At 36.7% G+C, this 25,224-nt stretch overlaps 1 protein-coding gene across 2 annotated transcripts in view; it reads right to left on the minus strand.

Annotated features, from left to right (window-relative positions):
- Positions 1–25,224, minus strand: part of TENM2 (teneurin transmembrane protein 2) — a 1,579,923-nt gene that overhangs the window by 1,280,488 nt on the left and 274,211 nt on the right. For both annotated transcript variants that reach the window (XM_064520849.1, XM_064520848.1), the window contains exon 3: positions 22,622–22,751. The gene's annotated coding sequence lies outside the window, so the exon portion shown is untranslated. The remainder of the gene's footprint in view (positions 1–22,621; positions 22,752–25,224) is intronic.

Below are 25,224 nucleotides of genomic sequence, written 5' to 3' on the forward strand. Positions count from 1 at the left end.
TCAGTCACAGACAGGGCCAGTGTTTTTCTTCCAAATGTTTCCTAAGTCCCAATAGCATTCATCCATTGTCTTGAATGACATTTTCCTGTCAATCTGTGCAAAGGGTTCATTACATTTTGCAGGGACTTCTATGCTCGAACACCAGTGAACTCTTGGAAAGATTAACAGAAGAAGGTATTTCAACATTTCCCACCGGATGACTTACATAATAGCAGATGGTAGATGAAAACACTATGTTTAATGTAGAACAGTTTTTTTTAAAACTGCAATTTGCTCAGATTTTAAGATGACCTCCATTAAATTTAGCACTGAATTGGAAGTAAACTGGAGGTATTAAAAAACAAGATAACAACATTGCTGGAGTGAGTTGTCCAGGATCTCTGTGGTAATGCATGGTTTTTAAACACTAGAAATACTTATTTTACTATAGCAGCATTTGCCAATGCTTGTGGATCTAAGGATTTACCAGTGATTAAGTTACCTAATTCATTTTTCAATATTTTGTAATTTGTCCATAAAATTCACTCCTGCCTGCTATTTCAATTCTTCACTTAAAAGTAAATGTTCTCTTGCAAGATTGCTCTAGACAATAGTTTTAGTCATACTTAGCTTGGGATGGTGTGAGAAGCACAAATACCTCTTTCAAAATTTCTGCTATTAGATCCTAAAATACAACTTTAAAAACAATTATTAACTAAACCTTGCAAGCCACAACTAACTCTCCATAACTCTTGGGCTCGTGGCATGCTGGCCTGGCAGAACTCTAAATGCCTTTTCAAATCAACCTCACTGATTCCTCTTGCTCAAATAATTCATATTGAAATCATAGAAAAATCATGTGTCCAAAATAAAAGGACCCTCCTCTTTTAATAAAAGACAAAAAGTGAAATTGAAGACATATCTTATGCTCTGACCAAAAACCATTTTAGTTTTTGTGTTTTGATAATCCGTATTTGGAAGTCGTGAGTTTTACACAACTTCAGTATTCAGTTGTTAAAGAATAGTGTGTTCCTCCAATAACAGAGAGAAAACATTTTTCCTTATTGAACAGCTCAGGACTACGTATACGAATGTAGGAGAAATTACTGTGATTACAGCCTATAAAATTGACCGTGAGACTTGGTCTAGCTTTAAATACTTTGATTCTGAGAGTGATCCGGCCATGGCAACACACAGCTGACTGCATTACTCCCTGTGGCACTCCTTTTAGCTAAATTGCTGGTCTTGTGCTAGCCAGATCTTTAAGGATAGCTAAATCAGTGTATTGATATTTGCTGTGTACGAGTATTCAAACTCAGTTTGGAAAAGGGTAGGAAAAAAAAATTTTGCATGTATATTTGCTGAACTACCATACAATGCCATAAAATAAGTGGTATAAACAGACAAGTTTATAATTTATTTTTGACATTAAAGAAACAGGAGTTATCCTATCTAGAAGGGGAACCTTAATTTGCCCAATCTAGGACAAATAACATTGTGTAGGGATTGACCCACCAGATTCCTTATATAAATAAAAAGCATTTTCTACTCCAGTATATATGGGTAGAAAAAAGCATGGATTAAGCAAATGATGATAATCCCATCATTAGAACTAAGCAAATAATTGACAGTGAATAATTTCCTCAACAATTTTTCCTGTTATCCTGCTCAGACAACGGCTGTGAGAAGACTGCAGTTTGCTTGAGTCTAATCACTGTTCACTTGGACTCAATTATTTTGAGGAGGACTTTGGAATATTTCAGCAATTGTTAATTTATTACTTACTTTTTACATTTAAGCTTTGACTTGTAACACTGTTACTGGATATGGTCAGGTACTGGATGAGCATAAGCCAAACAGAAAAGGCTATGATGTATTAATTTAAATGGTTACTTTTGTGAGTTTGCTTTTCATTTTAAGTACATTTTCCATGTGTTGAAGTTCAACAACTATGTTTTCATACATCATAAAATGTCGCTATTCAAAACTAAAGATAGATTGCATAAGGAATCTTCTTTTAATGGGACAAAATCATATAATAGCATAGGATTTTTTTTTAGCATACAAAGTACAAGTGTTTTGGAGAGAACGTATATAGTTCTTTTTGCTTCTATTTCCACTTGTCCTGTTGTTATAATTACCACCATGCAGGGTAACAGCTGGATCTACAGAAGTCACCATTATGTTAATGAAAGCAAATGTTTGGAGATAGTCGTGTTTTTTCCAGGACAAAGACCTGAATGATCACTCCAAATGTGAATGTGGGATTAGTTCCTAGTACTCCTTTTCAGACTGTGTCTCCCCACATTCAAATCTATAATGTACCTTTAGAACTGATGGAATTATAATTTGATTTAATTGAAAAAAACACAGCCTGATGGTGTGAAAACTATCATCTTGGCCAAAACCAGGTGGACCGATCTGCATCTTGGGACAGACTGGAACAATCGGCATCCCCAGCACTAAATGAACAGCCCGGCTCTGTAACGGAGGACTGTAACAGACACAGACTAACCAGATATCCTAAGCAGAAGTATGCCAGAATACATTCTCAGACTTTTTGTCATTACAGTAGTCTCCTATTAAGCCAATACATCTGAGGGATAACTCTTGCAAAATATTTTTGTCATAGCAAAAAATCAAGGCAAGAATAAAAACCAAGCACTAGGAAAGAACGATGCTTGGCTAGAGAAAAGATAGAGCAATGCATCAGGAAAAGAAAAATGCTTCTGTAACCCTCAGTAAGGCAACAGTGCTGAAGAGCTGGGTAGCATTAGTCGGTTAAACTACATTTTGGGCTTAACACAAGTAGTATTTATACATAGCACACTACAAACAGTCATTAACGTTCTGGATTCTGACACTGCTGGTGATTACGGACCGGTATTTTGCATAATTCCTGAGAGCTACCAAGTGTTTCAGAACTGGTTGGTATTGGCTCTCCGTAAACATTTCATTATGGGACACTGTAAATCAAGAGGATTATTTCCACTGAATGGTTGATGTTGAAGGACCTTTAGGTGAGCCTAGAATTTATTCACTATGGCATAACTGAGCACACTTCAACTCACTGGCTATCTACATACTGAAGAAATATATCAGCTCGAGTGTGAACAGCGAACTGGGAATGAGAACACCAGTGAAAGAAAACGAACAGAAAAGCATAGAGAAAGACTATGTAAGCAAAGCCAGGGGACACATACTGCTCCTTTATTTTAATCCCTAAAGCAGCTCCCCTGTTGTCACTCAGGAGAAGGAGAAAGAGAGGATGTGACCTTCCCTGCATCTCTTGCTCGATGGGAGCAAGAAGATTCATAGCAGTTCTTTCTGTAGCCTGATCCTAACTGTTCCTGTTCCTGAATTACAGGTATGAAGCAGGAAGAGTCCAGTGGGGGAAACTGGGCAATATGTGCAGACACTCACTCTGTGATTTTCCTAGCCCTCTTTAACATCAGCAACCCCAAAATATTTTTACATGTTCAGGTAGCAAACAATTTGACCCCAAATGACAAAAAGTAAGTAATGACGTAACAGAGAAAATAAAGCAAGACTGTGGCCTTTTCCACTGTATTTAGACAAAACAACGTCCCTGTGTTCATTACCAAAATACAAATAACAAAACTGCAATAACAATTCAGTTGTGGGTGTTCTTCGGGTAACACAACAGCAGCATCTTCAAGAAAGTCTAATTTTCTGTGACTTTATTTAGCACAAACATCCACACTCTCTATAATCGCCTGGAAATCCTTCCTTTATATTCTCCCAATTCTGTCAAATATTGAATGTTAACTGGTAAAGAAGGTGTGAAAACAAATAACGGGTAGTATTGACAGCACTCTCACCGTGAGACATCTACCAAAGTTTATTCATTTCTTCCTCCTATGTCAAATAATTTTCCATTTGTCATGAGCATAGTGTTGTTCCAGCATTATTTCTCTTCCATTATACTTTCTGCTTGTATACCTGCTCCTATAATAACTGATAGCAAAACTCAATGAGTTAAAGAAGTGCAAATAGTTCCTCCTGCCCTTAGTATTCAGAATTAAAAAGCTACTGCTTCAACCTTCAGCACTGGCACATATATAAATGATGCATAAAACATTTAGCATTGTTGTTTTCAGGTTTATTACTGCTTGCTAGCTCATTCATTCTCGTGCTGATAATCTTGCCTGCAGCATCTTACTTTTGTTAGGTACTAAAGTGACTTGGGAAGCAACCAAATTTGTGGCAATAGTCAGCTGAATATCCACAGAATATAGAGCACTTTCAAAATCCAGCAAATAGTTCAAGAAATGTTTAAAACTAGCATATTTTAATTCTGTGCTATACACCATAGGAACACAGCAGAACAATAGTAAATGTTAGGAAGCCCTCTTTTTTATATTAATATAGCCAATATTCCTGGTACCAAAAGAAATTACAATAGAAAAATAGAAAACCAAATAGGAAATTCATCCAAGACTCAGCAAACTTGTATTCCATTCTTAACCATGGACTTCCTCTGAAAAACCTGTCCAGGTTTTTTAAGGTCAGGTTTTAAAAGGTATTTAATCAACTAAGGATGTAGACAGGCACTTAACTACACTTTTGAAAGCCCTACTAAATACCCATCTGTACAGCAGCATAAACGGTTTCAAAAAAGAAAAAAAAATCTGGCTCTGTGTCATTCCATAGTACTTATCTATTTCACATAGCTTTTGTGAAAGTTACTGTGAGGAGCTCATGTATTTTAGTAAAGCAAGTCAGATATTTAGGACCTAAGATGACATCATTTGGCAAGCCAAGTAGTAACAGAATAACTCCAAGGATCCTTCCCTCAGACTAAAGGGATTAAACAGTGGGGCAACTCAATAGTGAGTAAAGCTGGCATTTGAAACGTGAAACAGTTCACTAATGTTGGGAAATACAATCATTTGACTTTTAATATCAAAGCTAAGCAGTGTTCTGGAGTCCTTGATCACTGGACTAAAGCTAACATTACACCTATCTTTAAGAAAGGCTAGAAGAAAGGCCGGAGAAAATAGAGTCTGACCAGCCTCAGCTTAGTCCCTGAAAAGGTCCTGGAGTACGTCCTCTTGGACCCCCTCTCCAAATGTGCACAATGAGAAGACAGGCAGGAACAGCCCACACAGAGTTACCAAGGGCAAACTGTCCTTGATCAGCCTGACTGCCACTACAATAAACTGCATGAACGTGAACAAGGAGAGAGCAGCAGAAAAAGGCCTTTTGAGAACAGACTTCTCATTAGTCAGCTATGGAAATAGGGGCTGACTGACTGCTAATAGGTGAAAAATAAGCTGGACCACCAGGCTGTGAGGGTAGTAATTGATGGTTTGGTATCTAGGTAGCAGTCAGGAACAAGTACATCAGGGACCAATACTAGGGCTGACACTGTTCAGCATGAAGTTTTTCAGGGACCTGGATGATGAGACAGAGCACACCATCAGCAGCCTGGTGAATGATACTGACTTAGTGGGAGTGGCTGACAGAACAGCAGAGGAACCTTGGGAAACTTGAGGAGTGGTCCACCTAAACCTTAGGCAGTTTAACAAGGAGAAGTACAGAGTTTTGAAACTCAGGTGGAGTACCCTCAAGCACCAGCACAGGCTGGGAACTTGCTGGCTGAGTGGCAGCCCCTGCTGAAAAAAGGAACAGGAGTATGATTGACACCAGACTGAATATGAGACAAAAGTGGACTCTGGTGTTGAATAAGGCAAAGTACATGTTGGGCTACAATAAGAGGAGCATGGTTTACCAGATGAAGGGAAGTTGTTACTCTCCTTTGCACAATGCTGATGAAGCTGCACCCAGAATATTGTGCCCAGTTTTGGGGTCTCCAGTTCAAGAGGAATATTGAAAAGCTGGAGAGAGCCCACCAGACGGAGGTTACCAAGATGACCACAGGCCCAGAGCACAACCTAGGAGAATCAGTTGTAATCTAATAGCAGCCTACCACTACTTGAAGCTTAACTACACAGATGGCAAATCCCAACTCTTCTTGGTAGTGAAAGAAGATATAACAAGGGGCAATGGCTACAGGCTGTGAACTACCAGAAGGGTAGTGACCCGGAACAGGTTGCCCAGAAAATGAAATCTCCTTCCTTGGAGATTTTCAAGAGCTGAGCTAGACAAAACCATGCTGGACCTCATCTAGTGTTAGCAAATAGTCCTACTTGAAGATGGAGGCTGGAGTAGATGACCTTCAGAGGTCCTTTCCAACTAACAATTTTATGATTTTATGAGATGTCTGGTATAGGATTTAAAAGTTAAAAGTCTACAGCAGTTGCACGCATAGAAGCGTAAGACTATAGGTAGCTTATAAAATCATGTTTAACATGACTTCAGAAAGAAGAAAATCAGGTGTTAAAGAAAGAATATAAAACAGAAGCCCAAATGTTTGAAGAACTGGAAATGGTGATAACTACATGCAGTTCTTTCAAATCTAATCTGTAGAAAATGGAGATATGAACCACATGAAAGAAAAGATGAAGAGATTTGCATTTAATGTCAACTCCTCTCTGTCTCTCTCAATCATGCAAGGATAGATCAAGATAGCAATAGTCAAAAAAGGAATAATTAGGAAGAGATATATAATCAGGGATAAAACGGATAATATGTATTGATCTCGCTCATCAATTCTGTCAGCAATAAAGACAAGGTATGAATAAAATAGCATTAATGATTGGGAATTCTTGAACCCATAGAACTAAAAGACTCTCCTTTGTACCAAGAATGAATCAAACTGTCCACTGAGACTTCTTTCAGAAGTGTCATTGTTCATGTTTCAGACAGACCTAACCATAACAAAAACCATAAACTTGTAACACACTCTGACATTCACCCTATATTACATCATGAACTGTGATATCTTTTTGTTATGAAGTTAGATTATTACAAACATCTTTGCATCTATGAAAATAGAAGTAAATTATTTAATATTCATTTTTTCCACATGAAGTCTAAGATCGGGAATTTTTCTTTAAAGCTGTTGTTTCTTCGGTAATGAGATAATTTCTTCTGACAAGCAGTTAATTGAAACGTATATATGTTTTTGTGATGGAACAAACTGCCATTTGTAAAAGCTGTAATGCATTTCACTTAAAAAATAAACAGATGATAATGAAACAAAACTAATCAATCAAAAGTATAGGCAAATTTCCCCCAAAAGCATGAAAAATCCCTGTTTCAGTAGGCATAAGGGTGTCCACTTGCATTTCAAGGTAAGAAGGAATGAGTATATGAAAAACAAAAGGGCAAAATTTGTTTTCTGCAGGGACAACTACAGCCCAGTGTCCAACTTCTTCCATTCAAGTAGTTCCTCTATCCCACTATCTGCTGCTCCAGAAAATCATTCTCTTGTTCCCTCATTTCTTTAAAAAACCCCTACCAGCTACATCCGTGATGGGAGGTGAAGGATTAATGTTATAGCTGTTCAGCTGCCAGAAGGGGGAGGAGGGGGGAATAGGAAAGGGAAGTAGGCTGTCTAGATGTTCCCCACTTTCTGTTTATTTTCTGTTTTCTAGTCCTCGAATAACATTGTTTCTTTCCAACCCATAGAAATAAGAAGGCTGAATCTCAGAATTCTTTGGGTTTCATTTTTACTCCCTTTCCAGTATCATCACTTGCTGAAGGAACAGTGGTTGTGAATACAGTTACTTAAAAATTCCTGCCATGGGAAAGACCGCTGGTCTCTCCCACCCAGCCCAGTCTACCAAGGAAAGCTGTAGTTACTGGGTAAAGGAAGCTAAGGGAAAAATCAAACATATTTTCCTTATTTTCTCATGTTTCTATACATCATTTTCCCTGATTATATGAAAGGAAAAAAAATTAATTTCTAATGAGTATGTCTTCTGCAAAAGAAACAGACCTCTACATATATATATACACACACACAAACACAACTAAAATAGGAAATTTGAGTTAGTGGAGAAGAAAACACATGTTGAGAATGGAAGATGCTTGTTGGAAAAATGCATTATTTAAAAATGGAAGCAAATCTGAAGCAATTGTTTTGTAAATACTTTGTGATTAGTTCATACGAGTGACTACATTTTTGTTTTTTTAACCTACGGGGTTCCTGGCTGCATAAAATGGAGGTACTGTGCCTTAATTACTCAGTATTGACAGTAAATTCAGATTCAGACAATGAATTACATTGAGTACATGTAGCCAGCAAAAATAATTATTCCTAAGAACTATTATTTAAACAATTAAGTGTATTGTATTACCTAAGAAGTCTCCAACATTACAATAAATGTAGCAATGGAGTATCAAGCTTTTAGGCAAAAAACTTCTCTAGAGAATAAGAGAACATAAAAAGCATAAAATGTGATAAAGCAAGTTTACCATACACAAACTCAAGATCAAAATTGCAGATAAAATGAATTGTAAATCAGAAGTATAGTTATGTGAATTGTTGTCCGTGATGAGAGCTTTCTTATCAAAAAAGCCAGAAAATTTAAGAGATCACTAGTCAATAAGAACATATCTTGCAGTGATCTTGCATTGTCAAACATGCAATACTGTTGGGAGTAAAATATGAAAGTGATCTTGAAGTAACAACACTAGTTGACTTCTATTACATAAGGTATAGACCTGGCATAGGCACTGAGAGAATATCTGGGATAAAATTGCACATTTCACATCCAGGATTGAACTTTATATCATACAGAACTAAAAATATGATTAGGTGAAGTTTAAGCCTATTTATTGAAGTAATCACAGTATTGTGATTAAGTAGACATAGGGGTTTTGATATGTAAATTATTTAGAAAGAACCTAACCCAAATCAGGAATCTGAGAACGTCGTTCACTATTTAGCAATATAACTTCAATGTTTGTTAGTTAAACATGGTCTCCAGATCATAAATGTACAAATATTCAATTATCTAGTACCTGACTTAGTATACTAAGAGTAATATTTCAATATGATTTCATCAGAACTAATATTAAGACTATCTACAGCATGTTTATCTAAGCCTAGAAACATAACAGGATTTGAAAAAATTAATTTTCACTGCAAATGATCTGAAACTATCCATTAAATTTCAAAACCTTGAGACTGCAAAGTGCTGTATCCCTTGTTCGTAGTGGGGCAAACCACAAAGTCTGCAAACTGAGTAAAACTGACTCACGTACAAAATATTTATCAGTAAAGCAGTCAAAGAATGGAGAAAAGTTAGTTTTACTTTTTAGTAAAATACATGTTCTTTTTCAGGCAATGGTTTTGAAACCTCAGAAACAGTGACCAGTTCTATAACTAGGCAAAATAGGTCATCACTACTTCATGAAAAAGTATCCCTTTTCACTCATTCACATATTATACCACTATAAATATTTCTGTATTATGAGATAGATGGCAAAGGTCTTGATATCTTAATATGGTAATATTGTGATTTCAACTTTTATCACAGAACACCTTTACTTATTCACTCTCACACAGTAAAAGCCGTAAGTCATGCTGCTTTGTGATTCTCAGGAGTGTAAAGGTGCTTTCAAAAGGTGTGTTAAGCAATTTATTAACTCTTCATAAAAAAGAGCAGCAACACAGCAACTCTTAGATAGTCTCCTTCCTGAGGCAGAGCCACACGTGTGAATATTGTTCCTTCCACGTTCCAGAGGAATCAACCTCAAAAAAGGCAAGGTGACCCTGCTTCAGATTATGTTACACTGCCCACCAGCTGCTGGTAGTACAGCAAGCTGAAAAACTAGAAGAATTGAATTTCCAGGAGCTGCTAATGCAATGGACCTAATCTGTAATGTAGACCATGCACTAAAAATCAATCTGCCCATCTTTGCTTATCTTAAAGTTCTGGGCCCAACAAACTGTTGATCAAGCTTAAAATGTGTTTTATCTGCTCAGAGTCAGTACACTGATACGTGGTTAAATAATAAGAGGGAGTAAACTATTTGTTTTCTGGACATTAAGTGTCTAAAGACACTTGAATACTGATCCGTGCAAATCCACGTGCTACCCCCAGTATCACCAGCATGCACTTCTCTGGAGCAAAGCAACAGAGCCAGTCTTACAACGAGTCTGGAGACTTGTGTGCTTGGCCAGATTCAGATTCAACATGACAAGTTCCTTTTAATATTACCATGTATGCTTTTTTAAAAGCTGCATAGCATGGGAATTCTTTTCTCCTAATATTTTTCTCCTTTCCTTTCCTCTTCCCTCTGCCATTCATACCAAACCTACTTTATCTCATATGATGAAAAACATTCACACCAGCTTCAGTGAGTTATCTCATCATGTTGCAATATTCCCAAGTAAGTTTTTCTTCTTTCAGTTTAACTATTACATATGGATATATATCACTGATGCATAAAAGCTTTTAGAAAATACACCCAAGCAGCAATAGCATTTCTCCTTTACTAAATCAATTTTACTAACTCCTGCATGGTCTTTTGTAGACCCCTTTGAATATCTGCTATGAGATAGAGGGTCACCCACCTCTTTCACACAAAGCAGCAGAGTCTCCCAGTTTAGCAAGGCAGCTGGCAGACCAACCTCAAAAGACAAACAAAAAACCCATGCAAAGCCATTATTGTTTTCATGGGCCTGTAAGATGGGTAAGTACTTTTAAGGGGTCAATAGCCCTCTAAGAATTTCTGCAATTTAAAATGACTCGAGTGCTAAGTTCACAGATTTCAGAGACTAACCAGCTTTTAAACTATTTCTATAAATATTTCTGTGCAAGAATGAACTTGCAGATACTATGCATTCACAAATTTCTATTACAATTATCAATGAAAGCAGTTTCAAACTTGGATTCATTTTTTTTAATGTACTGAACAGGGGTTTATTTGTTTTTGTAAAGAAATAATAGAAAAAAATAGTTGTTGCTTCTGTGGTAAATGCGTATCATGAGATACGCAAGTTGGGGATTTCTCCTCAAAAATAATGAACTCTGTAATACTCGAGTTCACAATAAAAAATTAATACCAACTGCAATCTCAGTTTAAAATTATTAAACAGTCTGTTTTTAAATTGCCATTACCATGAACAAACAAGGCGTCCCAATGTTGCAGAACACTTTCGAACTGATTATCTGAAGTATCGAAATGGCTCTGGATGTTTCTTTGGTCATCGATAGGCACTTCTAGGTTTTGTTCTTTCACTTTTTACAGGCTGCAATATCACTACCTGCATTTCTAGGAAACAAACAAACAAACAAGCCACCAAAACCTCAGAGCCTGCTTGGGTGCACAACCACAATAGCCTTTCTTCCAGGTTCCTGCATACAGGAATACAGCTGCTTGCAGGCAGGTCAGCAGCTTTAGCATTTTAGCATCAAGACTTCTTACCAAATTCTTGCCTCAAGTATGACTGCTTTTCTTTGCCTTCTCACTTAAAAAAACATATGGTGTAAACAAATGCAATAACATGTTGCCATTATTTAGTAACTACTTTGCATATTGGTCTGGAGATTATGGTAGTGCATCTAAGGTTGAGTAAGGACATTTACACCACTACAAATGGATCAGTTGCCATGAGGGGAGTGAGTTTAGAGTTGCTCTAACTTGCTTCTAGGTGAAGTGAAGGACTGCTGTCAAGCACAGAGCCTCCTAGTACTGAAATACTTGGACCACGTTTATCACAACGTGAGAGTCGCCATTCAGCACCCCAAATAGTGGGAATTCCCTGGGAGACCTGTCTGCCAGTCGGGTGCTCTGTGCTGCCACAGCAAGTTCCAGGCAACGCTGTGCGCTCAGGGAAATTTTAACTGTGGTACAGCTTGATATTTTTTAGGATTTCACTATAGTAATTAAGTTGTAAATTTGATTTCATACCTGCATTTTATTATTCAGAAGTACATTTTAATGAATGTACATTATAACAGTTGGAGATAAATATCTGCATCCCACTGTTCAAGTGGTGCATACTATGCCTCCCTGTTTAATTAAGCGCCTGCTTTGTGCAAGAACTTCATCTCTGCTTCTCCCTGTCCATACCCTCTCTAAATTTTATCTGCAGTATTTCTTGCATGAGAATGTTTTGTGAAAGAAATGCCCTCAATATGCATCATAACGTTTAGATAATCATATAGTCTATTCCAAATTCTTGGTCCTTTCACTTCTGAATCCAGCATCTATGATTTCACAACTGTTTCCTGTAAGTGATTAAAATCTTTAAGCAAAATGAAGGAAAAGCTTCATATTAATGAAAATGCTGGGAAATAGCACGCAATCACTTTGTAACTATTCCTCTATAACATATCAGGCAGACAGTCATATACGGATAAACAGGACATCCAAAATGACTAAATCAAATTTCTCATTACTCCTCCTGCAAGACACTGCAATAGGCATTTGTTATTACAAAACAAAAAGAAGAGTGAAAGATAGTTTGAGCACCATATTGTCCTAGATACAAGACATTACAACAGATTGAGATATCTAATTTTGAAATCCTAGAAATTATAGTATCTAACCTTGAAGTCATTGATAAAAATTTTGAATAAGATTTACATCAAATTTAGGCACCTAGGTTTCCCATACTTTCCAAGAATTCAAAAATCAATTTTTTTTAAGAATTGAATTCTTATTCAAATCTTCCTTGGCATGCTACAAGGCTGTAGGGAGTCTAAGGTGAGGAAGGGAAGTGGATGCTGTGATTTTGTCTCACCTATCAAAGCAAGCTTTCATTTTATATGGACAAACAAAACATTAAGTGGGCCAAAATGTAAGCAATTTTTTTTTTAAAAAAAGAGCCTTGTAGTCACTCCTTAACATGTAAAATGGGGAAATCTGTGATTCAAGGCTTCCTCTGTAGAATATTAAAGTAATTTTAAAAAATTAAATTAATTACAGGATGGAGTGAAACAGCTTCCCATGTGAGAGCCAATTTGAGCAGCCTTGGAAATAATATACCTAAGGTTATTTATCTCTGAGACATAAAGGTATCTCAAAGAGTACTCGTGGCAAGCTAAATATTGAAAGTAAGCTTATACTGCACTCAGTACTGTCAAAACTGAAGCAATTTTGGAAATGCCAAGAAGTAGGCATGTAATTGTCAAGCGAATTTCACATTGGATAAGTCAGCATCTTTGCACTTGCATGGTAGCAGAGTAAGAGTTTGAAGGATTCAAGTCTGGAATTAAGCAACTAAAGTAGAAGTTTCTCATTTAAGCCTATGTACATCTGGCCTCAAATTCCTAGATTTATCTTGAAGATAGATCTAATTGAAAAAATGTCAGGAAAAAAAAAGCTAAGAAAAATTATTTTAATTGAAATTATGAATTTCTATTTATTTTGAAAAAAGCTCTGCCTTAAAAGGTTACACACTAACCATGAGGGTGACCAGTAAAAATCAGTTTTTATGGTGGTTGGAGAGTCAGGTCACATTGTTTCATTTTCAAGTTAAAGTTATGCGGTAAGAAGGAAACAAAAGACAAATCTATGCTTTCTCTGCAGTGTTGTTAATTAATGGGTAAAGACATTTGGTATTAAAGGAATCCTTATGAAATGTATTTATCTTTATCATCCTTGATAAGAGAAAAGCTTTTTTTGTTAGTGCAGCATATCACCATACATAAACACAGTGGAATATGCTTCAAGTTATATGATTCAGTATTCAATAGTTTCAAATGATTTATTGCTTAGAGAAACCTACCCTTACTCATAGGAAACCGAAGAGCTAAGAAAGGAGGAAAGAAAAAGAACAAGCACTGGCTGACATGCACTTAACCTCAACTATTCCCAGAGAGTCTAATGCAAAATCGCCACCTTTATTTTGGTATTACACTGGTCCAGAAGTTTCTCAGGCACCCTACTCATCTCTTGTTGGGCATTTGTCCTACCTTCTGCCTGCAAATCCCGGCTATTAAATAAATAACACAGCCGTTGGCACTGCCAAAGGCACTGCAGCTGTTTGGAGAGTGGAAAAAACCCAAACTTTATGTTTTTGTGTCATGATAAATCATTATGATTCTATGTCTTTTTCTCATTTCCATTAAGATAATAATAAAGTTTTTGGGAGACAAACTGTCATTTCAGAGTAGGAAGCTACTCTGAGTTTTAAAAAGGCCACAGGAAATAAGCAACAAGGACCCCTGTCAGCAGCAGTATTGGACTGTGCATGCCGTCATCTGCTCTGTAACCTCAACCCTGTTAGGACCGAATTTAACCATTTTCCTCAGGAAAACATGTAGCAGTAAGATGTAGCACAACTTCGCCGGTGCCCAGGGCTAATACTCCTAGCAAAAATCTAAGTTTCTTTTGCAAACAGATTGCTTGGCAGAGTGTGCTGTTGCTGGTAAGAACAGCACCTTAAGTTAGGAGCTTATCAGAACTTTAAAAAATCTTTAAAAACCTGAATTCAACATCTACATCTCTGAAGGAAAAAAATAACAGTTTGGCAGTATGACAACCATGCACCACTGCATTGTTCCAGTTTTTTCCAGATATAAATACACTGTATGAATACAGTGTTGGTGTAGGACCAACACCCTTGTTCCTGAAGGAAATAATCACTTCTAAATATTGTAAGTATTTTTTTTCTTCCATCTGTGACAATTGACTAATTCCCAGTTGTCAGAATTCAGTTGTCTGAATTCATCAATCCATGAGACAGATTGTTTGTTTGAAGAAGGTAAAGATTCTGACTGTGGACTGCAAGTTTAATTTTCATTTTTCTTTAGCCTTGGCTATGGCAAACAGTTGCCACTCATTCTTTGATGGAATGAACCTTTTTTTGAAAAAAATCCAATTATGAGTTTTAAGGAAAACAGCATGAATTCAATACAGGAATTTGCAAATTCTTTCACCTCTAGTTACAATGTACTTGTCACCAAAAGAATCGGTACACTGAAATGATTCTTGATCAACCTCTCCCTACAAAGTATTTCAGATGTTGGTGGCGTTTAGGGACATCTCAATTTGTTAATCCACAATGCATCTTAGTTTTAAAACTTCATAAGCAACTGACTATGACCGCTTTTTACAAATCTTAAACAGTAGGCATGCACCAATACTTTCAAATATAGTTTGGTTAAAGTATTCTAGCTCTTACAGTCATAAGCTTTTTCCATATTAATTATGATTTCAGAATCCATTATTTCCTGTTAGACTGTTCTTATTCTATGTAACATGTGAAAGAAAATGTGAGAAAATATTTAGAACTTCAACTAGTGAAACTCTCAAGTTACAACTTAGAAGTGCTGCCCCAAACCAAAAGTGTTTAGGAGCCACAGCTGCGTGTAATTTATCTGTGTAAATTATGGGCAACTTACCACTTGGATGTTACGGTAACTGCATGAATAAGTAAATCTGCATGACCAGACTCAATGAATACTAAGTGACAGACAGTCCAGTGCATTTCTAAGCAACTTTTTACTGCAGGCCTCAAGTATGCAGGGAACAGGAAACCAAAGGTTGCGTGAGCTGAACCATTAGAGAAGTGCAATCATCATCTAAGTATGCACTGCTCAGAGTGTCATATCGTTATCATAAAATGGAAATTATTGTAGGAAGGGAAATGGCTGCTCTTATGCATTTAACAGGGATTACTGCATCGGGGGTGACATCTCTGGCAGCCTATTGGGCAGTTCTCTTTGTGTCAAAACTTCCAAAGATATTTCAGAAGCGTCACTCTTATACAGTGTTTGGACCTAGTGCCAGCTTCTTGTGCTGCCCAACAATGACTCCTAAAACAGAGACAGTATATGAATATATATCCTGCAACGGTGCACTAAAGCTCTTGCTAGAATGAGCTGTTATCTTGATGATATTTAGCAGTGATTTAGAAAAAAAAAAAAAGGACTAATCTTTGAGGTGGTTTCAAAATTTAAGCAATTACCATTAGGTAAGTGAAGCAGATACTGACAAAACTTTATAGTTAGTAGTATGCAAACCGGTACCAAACACAGATTTATCCCTGAGCACTCTTCCCAAAGACAGAAAACACAGAAAACTTTGTAAAACTGCAGTTATTGTGAAAAATATGTTGGTTTATATTCAGATGAAAACCCAGCTCTTGTAAAGGGGATCTGCAGAGGAACACCAAATAAGAAGTTCATTTTATACGGATTTTCTGAATGAAATTTTCTGCATGCTCTGAATACTAGACCTTACAGGCTACATTGTTTCCATAACAACTTAGTTGCAATCAGTTCTGATGGCAGCTGGTTACATACCTAAATTCTTGTGGCACATCTATACCCCCTGTGAAACTACAAAAAAAAAAAAAAAACATTAAATGAATCTTGGTTCAATTCTTTAGACAAACTATCCTGCCCAAAATATAGAAACAAACTGCTGTTAGCTATTAACAACAGAACTGCAGTTATTGTGACAAACATTCAGGCGAACTGAAACTGTACAGCATGCTCATTGCAATTTGGTTAAGAACATATTTCTTTATTCATGACTTAAAACAGCTTTATTATGTTGAGACTACTTTCTTAGGCTAAGGTTCTGTATGATAAAATACCATGCAAGAATTTCAAAAGGGCCTCAGATGGATAAAGAGACAGTGATTAAACTGGACTGAAGGATGAATGTGAAAAGTTTTTGAAACTGCTGAATCCGTTCCCCTGGGTGAGGCATCATATGAAAGTCCTTGTGTGTATTTGGGGTTATTTATGGATCTGTGGAATGGCATGAGAAGAGTGAAAATACGCTTTTCTGTCTAGGTTGCGTTTTCCTCAGCAACACAGTAGAGTAAGCTGAGCTACTGATAATATATTTGCTATTGAAAACTTCTTTTGCATTTATAGCTAGCGCATCAGAGCATCTAACTCATTGCTTTATGAAGTAGCTTTTGATATCATAATGGAAAATGAAATTTTCTTACATTTTTGTTATGTGACAAAAATTTTTGTACTGATTCTATCCACAAGTCCTGCTTGACCAAGATAAAATAAATTACAGATCTTACTATCAATACTCCAGACAAGAGTAAACAGTTATTGATGCTAATTGTCAGAGTTATCCCAAAGAATTAAGACAAGCAAAAATTAGTTAAGAATTCTGGTCACTTTTGTTTCCTAAGGGAACAGTAGTCTTCAGATTACCTGTAGGACAGCGTAAAAAGTTATGAAGATCGAATGCCACATTGTACTAACCAAGAAAATGATGTGCATCATCCCAATGGTTATTGAAGTTGGACAGACACAGAGATGTATTTGGTGTCTGTGGTAGAAAGATACTCAGAAATAAACGAAGAGAAAACTGAAACCCTAAGCAAATATAATCTGTCCAAGCCAAGACAAAAAGGCATTTGTTTTTAACAGCTTGTACATTCCAGTACATTTGTGCAAACTATGCCACCAAAAAAGGTGTAGAGAAACTCAACAGTGTTTGCTCTCTAAAATTAAATGAAGAAAATTCTAATAGTTAAATAATACCTGCTTTGGTCACAGTCCTTCCAGTTCCCAGATACTGCTACTAAAACCGAGTTTTCCCTCTGTTAGTATCTCTGGTAGTATATTAATATTTATAGCTTAGTAAACAGCATAAAGCTAACAATTGTTTACGGCGCAGGGGACACAGACAACACAGTAAAAAAAATCTAGTTTTCCTGAACAATAGTTCATATACAAAACCAAATTTTCAAGTAAGACTGCTCAAGCCGGATGGAAACATATTCATTATGAAAGCCTGCATAACATTTGGGAGGATTTATTAATTTATCTCTTTCCAGTCTTGAAAGTACTGGCAATGTTTTCTGTGAGTGTGAACCAGAGTAGAGGGAGACAGACTTAGAGCTCACTCACCCCTATACATACACAAGCTCACGGGACCACGTGAGATGCATCCGAGGGTGCTGAAGGAGCTGGCTGATGGCACTCTGAGGCTGCTCTCTATCAGCTTTGAAAGGCCCTGGCAATCAGGGGAGGTTCCCAATATGCTCCCGATCAGTGGGAGAAAAGCAAACATCATCCCCACCTTCAAGAGGGCAAGAAGGAAGATCGAGGTAATCACAGGCCTGTCAGCCTCACCGCAGCCCTGGGGGGTGATGGAGCAGATCTGCTTGGAAGCCATTTCTAAACAGATGGAAGACAAGAAGGTGACTGGGAGCAGCCAGCATGGGTTTTCCAAGGATGAACCGTGCCTGGCCAACCTCATCGCTTGCTAGGATGAGGTGACTGGCTCAGTGGACAAGGGAAGGGCAGCAGATGCAGTATAGCTGGACTTTAACAAGGCTTTTGACACAGTCTCCCATAGTCTCCTCTTTACCAAATTCATCAGTGGCGGGAAGATCCAGGTGGCGGCTAGTAACTAGTGACATCCCTCAAGGGTCAATACAGGGACCAATACTATTAATTGTCTTCATTAATGATCTGCATGATGGGAGAGCACACGCTCAGCAAACTTGCAGATGACACCAAATTTTGAGTGGTCAATATGCTGGCTCACAAGGCTACCATTCAGAGGGTCCTGGACAGGCTGGAGACGTGGGCTGACAGGAATGTCATGAAATTCAACAAAGGGAAATGCAGTTTCACATCTGGGATGGAATAACCCCATGCACAACTACAGGTTGGGGCCCAACTGCTGAGAAGCAGCTCTGCAGAAAAGACCCTATGGGTCCTGGCGCACAAGTTGATTGTGAGCAAGCAACATGCCTTTGCTGCAAAGATGGGCAACAGCATCCTGGGCTGCAGAGTAAGAGTACTGCCAGCAGGTTCAGGGGTGTGATCCTTCCCCTCTGGTCAGCAGCAGTGAGACTGCATCTGGAGTGCTGTGTCTAGTTTTGGGATCCTCAGTACAAGAAAGATACTGACAGACTGGAACAAGTCCAGTGGAGGCCATCAAGATGGGCAGGGGACTGGAGCACATGACATACACAGAGAAGCTGAGAGAGCTGGGTTAGTTCAGCCTGGAGAGAAAAGGTGATGGGGAGACCTTACTGAGCAGGGCAGCTAGACTAGATGACCTCCAGAGATCGCATCCAACCTGAATTGTTCTATGATTCTACCAGAGCAAATAATCTTAACAAAATATAAAATAATAATAATAATAATAATAATAATAATAATAATCCTAAGGGAATTCATGCTACTGATCTTTGGTTTTGTTCGTCTTCCTCCCCCTCCTCCAAGTCAGTATTGTTATACTAAATGTAAGGTTTAGGCTTAAGCTCAAACTAAACTTTATTATTAAATGAAACATTACTGTATGCAAATGTAATGAAAAGCTCATTATGACTTCCCAGCTACCAGTGCAAACAGTGTACTTAGCCAAATGGTAATTGTATTGGTCTTCTTTCTATTCCAATACTGCTCTGAAACTTGTGTCCCTCAAATGAATAATTACCTACAAAATAATTAAATGTTGCTGATATGGTCTACTCATCCCACTTGTACATAGAAACAGCAAAGTCTGTCTTCCCTGAAATCTATCTCCGTCATGTTGGATAAGCTTACTGCCCATCACAGAGCTGGCATCGATCCCTACTCAATTACAGATGAACATAGCACCATATTAAAAGACAAATAAGGTTTAATTTTAATCACAAGCAGCCTGTAAGTCCATGTTCCATTATAGATTAAAAGAACCAATTATTTTTAAAAGTAAAGATTTAATGAAAGGCCTTACTAATATATAGACACACTGCTCCCTCTGCATTCTAAGTCAGACTCTGCAGAGATGGTTGAAAGAGCTGCAAACAATCTAAGCAAGGCACAGGGATGCTTCTTGGAGACAAATATTTTTTCTTCAAATAACAAACAAATATACTTTCTTAAGAGGGTTCCTTTGTAAAATTTCTGTTTCAAAAATACAAAATCACAATGCATTTGCAGCTAACAAATTGACTCTGTGGCCAGACTCCTATTGTTACTAAGAGAAAGTAAATGAGAATTAATTGCATTGAAGCTGACAAAGAAATTCTACACTAAAGACACTTAATACTGCTCAAATCACTTTATTCCAGGTTTAGAAAGATAGTTAGGACTAATTCTCATTTGAATTCAATGGGAGTTAGGACCTACACATCTCTGAATCTAGACATTACAGTCTCCCATCTGTAACCAGAGGAGTCAGTGTGCATAATTAGCTTGAGAATCTAGGTCATCAGAACCCTTACTTTCTTCCCATTCATTCCTTAGTACTAGTTCCCAGTCTCCCTTGTTTACTGAATTATGATAATGTTCTTTAGAGTGTGAGCTAATAAAAATGTAGCTATAGAAGATGTTGATATTAGTCCTGAGAATGTAAAGAGATAAATATGTATTTTTAGAGAGCCATCTACTCACTGGATAATCACACAATGGTGTTGACTGGTGCTATGAATGCAATTCCACTTAAACATACTGCATGCAAAAAGCATGAGAAGTATATATACACAAAGACAGCATTTCTCCCACTTTTCAAACTTACTTAAAAAATAACATCACACTTCTGCTTAGGAATTTTCCTGTACTGTTCAGTCAGAAATGCCTTAACATTTGCAAAATAATCACTTCCATTTTTTTCTAAATTTAAACATATTTTTAGAAGGGTCAAAATTAGAGCATTATTTACTAGCTCTGGTGCTATTATATCAATCTTATAACTACTATTAACTAATAAAAATAATTAATACTAAGTTTCTCTTATCTATAAAGTACTGGCATTTAATCTGCCCCATCTGTGACATAAAGAGTACCAAATCGATCATGATTTAGGTCTGTAGAATGAGAACCTTAGAAATGTAAAAGAATTGTAGGTATTTCTCAAACATTTTAAGGATCTCATTCCAAAAGGGCACGGAGAATTCTGATGATTAACAAAACACTTTGGAAATCTTCTCATCTACTTATAGACAGCCCTTCTTGGTTTTGGATTGCTAAATTCCTTTTGTTTTTTTCCCCACTGATCAGAAAAAAAGAAGAAAAAAATCTCAAGCGTCTAGATACATATTAAACATTCACAAAGAGAATATAGAAAAACAGCAGCTAGTGCTACAGTGGAAAACAGCAAATCATGACTGGGGCCCAAGGCAAAGAGATTAAGGAAAAAAGCAAGTGTGTTCATGTTCCAGCTGGGGTGCTACCCAGCTCCTCGCACGCACACACGCACCCACTCTACAGAATTAGCAGAAACTAGTTCTCTACCAGGATGACTCGGCGCGTGCAGTACTGAGTCCCCACTTCCAGGCTGAAATCTTTTTTTATTTATTTATGTCTTTTTAAACATAACACCACCCAATTTCAGAGTAAACCACTACATTCTTCCAACAGGCTTTACAGAACATTTTCGCATTATGAAGTTTAAAGGACACACAAAGCCCAAGACTGCTAAAACTCAGCACAGAAAAACTGAGAGAAAACAAGATAAAATATGATCTGTACAGAAACTCCTATGGTAGCACAACCTTAATTAGCAATAAGTGAATAAGTTTGTCAAACCAAAGTTTCACAAGAATATTTAGAATATGCAAAGGTACACACCATTCTTTCAGTTCATCTAATACCAAGTCAAGATCTGGATTACTGGACCAGCCCTGATTAAGATGAATACAATTCTTTTATCCTGATGAGTTTTAGAAATGTAGAAAAGAGTTTATTGCTTTCAAATAACAAAAAGACATGTTGTACATTAAATTTGTTATCACTTGATTTTGAAAACTTACTAATTAATTGCTACCTGTTTTAAATGGTGTCAGGGATTTCCACAGAGAGGAGGTATGTTTATACACAAAATGAATCAGGAACTGTATCAAGTACTTCCAAAACCCACTGATGCACTTGCTATGCATTCAAAACTTAAGACTTGTGCACTGAAAAAGTAAGTTGATAGCTCACATTGAAAATTTCACCTGCTATATTTTTACTCTAGAAGAATTTCTTTTCATGTTTTAATTTTTTTTTCAGATTCAAAGGCCTCACTAACATGTTTTAGTAGAGACCAAGCCTAGCAGCTGACCAGACTGCCTACTAAATCCTAATATGTATTTCATTTCCACAAGCAAAATATTCTTCAAAATCTGTCCTTTGGGGAGCTATATTACACAATCAAAAAATGCATCTTTATAGATCCTATTGAGTAACTCTCACACTCCATGCTATACTTAGCCAGAGATGGTCCGAATTTTGCAAAGGCGTTAGTCTTCCCTCCCTATCTGTATTTTCAGCAGAGACATGTCAGATTTTATGAGAGTAGCTATGATGAAAACTGATACAGGATTTTATGAAGGCTAATAGATGTCTTGATTCCCACTGTGTGAATAACAGCACTGAGACATTTACTAGAGATTGTTGTAGTCACAGGGAGCAATTAGGTGCTGGATTCTGGCACAAACTTTCAGAAGGTGTTAGATACCTCGTATTTACGATCTTGAAATTTTTCCCAAAATATTATATATATCTTTTATATGCACAGTACTGTAATACACAGAGATATACATATATGAGCTTTTCTTTGGAGAATAGCTAAATGTAAAAACAGTGCAGTCAAAGCCTAAAATCCTTAGTAAAAATAGCCGGCTTTTATAAGCATCATTTTGAAATTAACTGAGTCATTTTGGCTGCATAATCATACTCCTGAAGGTATGCAATAAAATATAAATTTAATCAAATACATTTTTAGAACAGGCTTCAAGCTAGCGCATGTACAATTTTGACCCAAATATCTAGTCATGAGTATAATATCAGACCTTTAATTATAATTTCTATTATAATTGTTCTATTGAAGAAAATGTAGCCAGTGCACTTACCTGCAATTATGCACACACAGTCTGTGGAAGGAGTAGATAAAGACTCTCCTGAGAACTGTCACTTGCTGAGCTAATTCACCCAACTGGTTTAATTTCTTTTGCCCTCAGTCTGTCATTACAGTGATTACATCTAAATGAAAAGACAAGAAAATACCAAAACTGAAAAATCACTATATTTATTTTTTAAAGGTTCAACTTGATTTCTTTTTCTTGAACAGTCAAAGTGTTAAGGTCACAGAAAACATGTTGTAAGAAAAATTAAGTATCTCATACACTTTCTTGATGATAGTGCATATGAATTTCTTACCTAATGGCTGAAATACATGGCCTTTCTGAGACCCATTACAATGTGAACCTGTTCTTCTGACATAGGGTCCACATATTTTACTTCTAATCTATTGTGGCTTATATGCCCATAAAGGAAAGGCTTTTCTCAGAGATCTTCTGTAGAATCTCAGATTGTTTGTCAGAGATAAGTACTCTCTTATAAGCCATAATTAAAGAAAAAGGTTTCTGTGGCATTAAAATCTGAGCCAATACACAGATGTCTACTCGAAGTACTACTGTGTTACATAATATATATATTATATAATATACATACTCTTCTAATAGAAGCTATTTTGATCATAGCATCCATACTACAGTGGAGCATTCACTGCAAGCTCTGTTAGCAGTATTTGATGAACAGTGGAAAGCTTTATACAACAAAAAGTAGAAAGCTGACAAAAATCAGTTAAGTCATATAAATTATATAAGTTACACTTCCACCAGATATGAATACATGGATCCACCAAGTCCACATATCCATTCATGTGAGACCCTACCACTGTAGAGAGAAGATTTCATCTTGAGGGTAATTTAGTTTCTCATAACGTATTAGGAAGTAATAGCACTATAGTTTCATATAGTGCACTATTTTTTTTTACAGATGGACACTATAAACACGCATTTTTATTTACAGCTATTCCAGAAAGAAAGTAGGTATAATACTTCTATTAGGTGACCCAGGACCTTTTCTTCCCCCAGTATAACCCATATTTTATGTACTTCGCTGGAGAATAGAAGCTCACTGTCATGTTTTATAGTTGCTGCATATTGCATGAATTTTCATGTAATAAGAAGTTATAAAATGTAATTCAACACAGTACAAAATAGTTAAAAATCTGCTTTCAGTAAATTCTGAGCTGCACAGTGTATTTCCTACTAAGGATATACTGTGAATTCTTTTGAATATAAGCATTATTACAGGACTTTACACGGAGCCCCCAAAAACTTTCTAAACCTTAGAAAAGAAAAAGTTGTTATCTTAGTCTGCTGGGGGAATGGTAGTATTAAATATCCAATTAGAAAAAATACTAGCAAAAATACTCAACCCAAAACAAAAAAAAGATATCAAAACTTTCTGTTGGTATAGGAAGTGAAATACCGCCATGTAGACCTTTCCAAAGGAGACAAAGTAAAATTCTGAAGGTGGCGGAAAGATTCAAGGCCAAAGGACATTTTACAAAATAAAAATAATCTGTTTCAGAACCATACTATTATCTGTATGATGCCCACTATTAATTTTTGCAACAATACTGAATCCTAATCTCTGCACTTTGAGGTATCCACTAACTTCAATGGGATGACAAACACAAAGTTAATTATTAACATAAATCTTGGAGGCAGTAATTCTTTCAAGTAAATTCAAAACATACTTTGTACTCTACCAGTCATCCCTTTTCTCAATGGAAAAATCAGTAATCCATGCCAATTATCAATTGTCAATAAATTCAATTGATTAGATACATAAACTATGACGTAAGAAAAACTAGAATGCAATGAGAATAGCTCTCTGGCCTCTGTTAGATAGGCCAAAACAGTGCTGAAGGAAACGGTCTTTTTCCATCATGTGAGGACAAATAGATACAAAAAGACTGTATACCTCCAGAATGGTATCCATTTTGTAGTAACAGCACTGGGCAAAAATGTAGACTTTCAATTATAGGGAGAACAGAATGCAGCATATCTAGGATCCCCAGAAATGAAACCACTTAGAAACACACTTGGTCTGCATCTTCTTAATTTTGCTGGAAAAATACTATCTAATAGCCTATCAAGAAACACAAAGCCTCCTTTACATGAAAGCAAAAGTTGTATCTAAATAAAACAGAATATAGCCAGCAGCTGCAGAGGCAGAGAAAGCTCCACGATGTTAACATTTCTGAATGTTACCAAATAAATTCATATACTTTTAAGGAAGAAAACAGGAGGGAAAACATCTGCTGGTATGCCTTGTATGATACACACAGGATCCATAGGATAAAAGAGAATATTACAAATTCAGACTGCCAGTACCTTACATTAACATAAATGTGGATGTACAAGCATAAGAAACAAGTTGACTACATAGTACATAAAAAACATACTTACCTCTTTTGGGCTTAGAGTTATCACTACTAAGAGCCCGGAAAGTAACTGGCTTCCTGAAATAAGCTAGAAGGTTCTGATCATATCTTCTGTAAAATTTCATAAAACTAAGCATTTAACACTCTATTCCACTTTTCTGGGGGTTTTTTGTTCTTGTTTTTTTATTTATTTATTAAAAGGAATGGGTAGCAATT

The sequence above is a fragment of the Dromaius novaehollandiae genome, chromosome 15, assembly GCF_036370855.1.
Source record: "Dromaius novaehollandiae isolate bDroNov1 chromosome 15, bDroNov1.hap1, whole genome shotgun sequence".
Classification (NCBI taxonomy): Eukaryota; Metazoa; Chordata; class Aves; order Casuariiformes; family Dromaiidae; genus Dromaius; species Dromaius novaehollandiae.